At 37.0% G+C, this 4,675-nt stretch overlaps 1 long non-coding RNA gene across 1 annotated transcript; it reads left to right on the top strand.

Annotated features, from left to right (window-relative positions):
• The first annotated feature begins 666 nt into the window (after window positions 1–666).
• LOC120567440 lies at window positions 667–2,153 on the top strand. The gene is made up of 3 exons (XR_005640568.1): window positions 667–752; window positions 1,495–1,577; window positions 1,977–2,153. It is a non-coding gene; the product is annotated as an uncharacterized LOC120567440 (long non-coding RNA).
• The last annotated feature ends 2,522 nt before the right edge of the window (window positions 2,154–4,675 follow it).

The raw sequence follows: 4,675 nt of genomic DNA on the forward strand, positions 1-4,675 counted from the left end.
TGTCTATGGGACCGCTAAGAGAGACTGGTCAACAGACCTCAATGACATGGAGGGGACATATACCTACACAATGTCTAAAATGTTAAAATGAATTCTGAAGTGCACAGGAAGCCAATGGAGATAGGCCAGGATGGGGCATTTTAGACGAGCTTTAACGTTAGGCCATAACTTTACATGTAGATAGTTTTAATTCTAACATGATTCTGGGTCTGTGTGTATAAATAGCAATATATAACAATATTTTGTACAACCTAGTGCTGTTCTATAATAATATTTTGAGCAATTTTCTTTTAGTGCGTAAATTACTAAACTAACACATTTAAATAAATGGTTAATGCTTCAGATTATGATCCGTAACGTACAGCATAATACTTATAATTTACAGTGTAATATTTTGTACTAATGGTGTACTGGAGTACGTACTAATACATACAAGGGAACAAGATCTGAAGTTAAGGAATAAGGGGGTAACAAACTGAGAATTTAAACATAATTTATAGTGTAAGAATTTGATAACTAACGGACACCTATCCTATTCGAAAGGACCACAGAGAAGATGTCTTTTTATTCCACACATTTTTCTTCCTTGTCAAACTCGGTGCCTACATTACCCACAATGCAACCTGACCGGAGACATTGGAATTAAGATTCAGGTGTGTTATGCTAGCAGCTAATGCAGCCTTGAGTCTCTAGCGGAGATGAGGAGCTACAGAGGTCTGGTAAAATCACGTCCGATTTTTTAATTTTCAAAGGTATAGTTTTGTTCACGTATGTAGTACTCCCCAATACCTGTAAACAGACTTTGATGAGCAGAATCTAAGAGTTCCACTTTTAAATTCTACTTACATACTACTAAGTACAGTATTTAGTGACTTTTCACCACCACCCATCTGTCCCTGTATATATAAGGTTAAAATCAAGTCAGAACGTGTTCATAATATATTTATATCAAGACGTATGCATCCAAAAAGATATATGATTCATAATATCCTCTTTCTGACTGACATGGAAAACACGTGTTTATTTGCAGCTTGAACAAATCCAATCCTGAGTGGCCCTTCAGGCTGAACACATTACCCAGCACTGAATTATTTCATATTGCGGCTGTTGTTGTGTGCATTGTTGGTGGCCAGAGGTTAGCAAAAGGCCAAGACAAATCCAAGCCACCGGCGTTGGCCGCATGGGGAAATGTTGGCAAGCGAGCCAGAGAATAATCATGGGCTAATCTGATTTCCAGGTCTGATAATGGAGGCCAGGCTAAATAAGAAATATTCCAGGCAAATTTGTGCAAATGAAAAAGGATTCCTCCTGACATAATGGTATGGTGCAAGGCAACCTCTAATGAGCAATAATCTGTCTAAGAGCTTCTCTCTCTCTCTCTCTCTCTCTCTTTCTCTCTTTCTCTCTCTCTCTCTCTCTGTGTGCTTTGGTTTCTCTCTCCATCTTCTATCTCATCCACCTCCTCCCACCTTCGCCCACTCCGGCTCTCATCAGCTCCTTCTCTTTTCCTGAGGAGCTGCATGTCACAGCTAGGTGACACAGATATGGAGGAGGAGAGGAGTATCTGCACAATAGAGGTGCAGTATTATTTGAGACCAGTCTGCGGATCGATACATTTAATGAAGATGTATCACCAGGATATATAATGTACGATGTAAACTTCTCCATATTACCAAGTCTTTTTTGACCATTGTTTATCTATTATTTATGACCATATAAAAGTGTAATTTTCTATAAAAAAAAGAAGAAAAAAAAGTGAAAAACCTGCAAGAGCAGTGAGAATATTTAACCTCTTTCCAATACAAATAGCTATTTGTAAACTTACTTAAACAATTTCCAGAATGAAGTGTATATTTTTCTTAGTTTTAGTGCAGCATTGTTGTTTGTTTTAAATATACTAAGATATTGACACTCTTTCCTGAAATGAAATATTGAAAAGTGTTTAATTGTATCGTATAAGTTTTCCATTTTCTCAGGCCACAGGCAGACAGATCGACAGTTGGTGGCGGTAAGGAGCAAAAAAAGAGTAGAAATATTCCAACAAAGACAACAAAGAAGACTGCAAACTTGTCAACGTGAATGTAATCAATACAAGATTTAAAATATTTGACTTTCAAATGTTTAATGAGTGAGGAAATACATTCAATGTTCAATGTGTTTATTAGACTCCAGGATGCACACCATGCCTTTTGGTAATAAAAATGAAAAGTCTAACAGAAGAAGAAAACTCTACCTTAAAATCACTCATGGCTGCTCTGAAGGTATTTCCAAAACTCTCAAAGATCATCATGTAATAAATAATTCTGTTGCACAATATAAAAAGATATTTAACCAGTTTCCCAAGTTTTGAAATACAAATCAAAACAAAGATGGTAGCCAGGAATACCATATTGTACAATGTGAAACAAAAAACCCATCATCAGTTATATAACCTATATATTGATGTTTCTTTACAATATTCTATATATTTAATACAAAACATGTTAATATTTGGCTTGTGTTTTACAAAAAAAGCATGGACATTAACTGGTTAACATTATTTTTTAGGGTGCAACAGATTCCAATCTTTTCATCTTCATGGTTTAAGGAGTCTTTGAGAATACCTCTAGAACTGCAGTACGCTTCAGTAAACAACCTTCTGGGTTTGCCAAAGATGGTCAAGAATTTATATTTCAGAAAATTAGATTCATAACTCTGTGACTTAAGTGTGAAAGGCACAAACTGGGTCTAGGATACACCTAGCTAAAAACTAATGAAGTCTACTACAACAGTCCTGCAATAAATCCCTAATGAAGGTTATACTGTTCAGTTTTTGATTGATTCAACTCTATTTTGGAGGATGTAATTTGTGATGATGTTGAACTGTATTGCTTTACTGACTCTAATATTTAGTCTACCCTCTTTGATATAAATAGATTGGATGAAACTAGTAGTTTAAAACAGAAACCTTCATTATTGTTGCTGGACTGTTATATTTGACTGCATTAGCTTTAGCTAAATGGCAACTGAATGTGGGACTCAATAATAGACAATATTCCTTAGAAAAATAATAGTTTTTAGCATTTTAAAGCAGAGGGCTAAAAGTTAGGCTTGAACATGACAGTGATGCCTTGTCTAAAGCCCAGGAATTGTTTTTTTTTTCAGGTAATAACACAAGGTCCCCTCTATGCTCTCTTGCACCAAATTGGATATCCCAAACAAAAACCAAGCCACAAAACATGACCAGAAATGAAATGGTTCTTCTTCTTCTTCTTCTTCTCAGTCTTTTTATTCTTTGATGGAATTGGATTGATGTATCTACGTTTGTGTTTTTAATCTGATTTTGTTTTCTTCTTTTACACTAGGCTATGTTGATTGTTCAAGATAAATAAAAAAAAATCAATTCTCTAAATAATCTGTTTTTAATCTGTTTTTTTTATAGATGTTAAATGCTGAAAAACACCAAAATGGCTATAACATAGAAGTCTTTTTCATTACAGCACTGATGCAGCACCCTGTTATATGTGTTATAATGTCAGCAGCAGCAAGACAATTTTAACTCCATAGAAAAATAACACCCCTCCTCCCTTTCTCTCCCTTTCTCTCCCTCTCCCCTTGGCCAGCAGCAGCAGCAGCAACAGCAGCAGCTTGGCTCTGTGTTCCTGACAACTTCCATAAATTATTGGAGATTTTCATATTTCAAATTTCATCTGCATTCATGCGGAGCGGCCAGAGCCCCAGTGGAGGCTAGCGTCGGGGTGTCGGGTGTGGAGGCAGCAGAGCCCTCGGTAGCAGCGCTGCCACCGGCTGCCTGGCTCGGTGGCCCCAGAGACCCTTGGCTAATTGAATTGCATCCCCTGATTAGATTATCCTTGCGGCAGCTTGCTGCCAATCTGAAGTATGGGTGCCTTCTATCCTACTTAACCCTTCTGCCCCCCACCCGCTGCTGCTGCAGGCAAACACACACACACACACACACAGACAGACACACACACACACACACACACACACACACACACACACACACACACACACACAGGCAGAGTGCCCAATGTATTCATGGGCCATCAAAGTTGGCCAGTTTTGTTATTTTTCTTTTGCATTGTCTTGCCTTGTAAAAGTGGCCATCTTTCACCGCCTGGCCCTCACCACTGCTCGTTCTTTACCAAACAGCCGACCCTGGCAAACTGCGAGTGTCATTACTCCAAGTTTATTTTTTTTTGTTTGTTTTGCTTTTTTCTCCACAGATTGTGTAGCCAACTCTTACTGAGGAACTGGCTCAACAGAGCCACAGCAACACACAGGTCCACTCATGATCAGTGCTTATACTGTAGTTGACATTTTAACTGACACAACACTTTATTCAACATCCAACTCCATTTCTAAAGAGCAATTTTGTATTTACAGTATCTATGACAAGTTAATTATCCTCTCACTTTATTAGCATTTCAACAACACACTTATAGCTACTACTTATGTATATGATGCCTACATGTTTCTTATTTCTTGTCCTATTATATATATGGTATAAAAACATATTTTGTTGTTTTTATTATTACTTCTCTTATCTATATTATGCATTATGCTTTAATTTCAATGTGTAGGTTTACGTTATGTTAATGTACGTTAACTTTCTGCATTATAACCAAAATTGTCTTGCTTAAGCAGATTATTTTGCTAAAAATACAACACATTA

Source organism: Perca fluviatilis, chromosome 10 (genome assembly GCF_010015445.1).
Source record: "Perca fluviatilis chromosome 10, GENO_Pfluv_1.0, whole genome shotgun sequence".
NCBI lineage: Eukaryota > Metazoa > Chordata > Actinopteri > Perciformes > Percidae > Perca > Perca fluviatilis.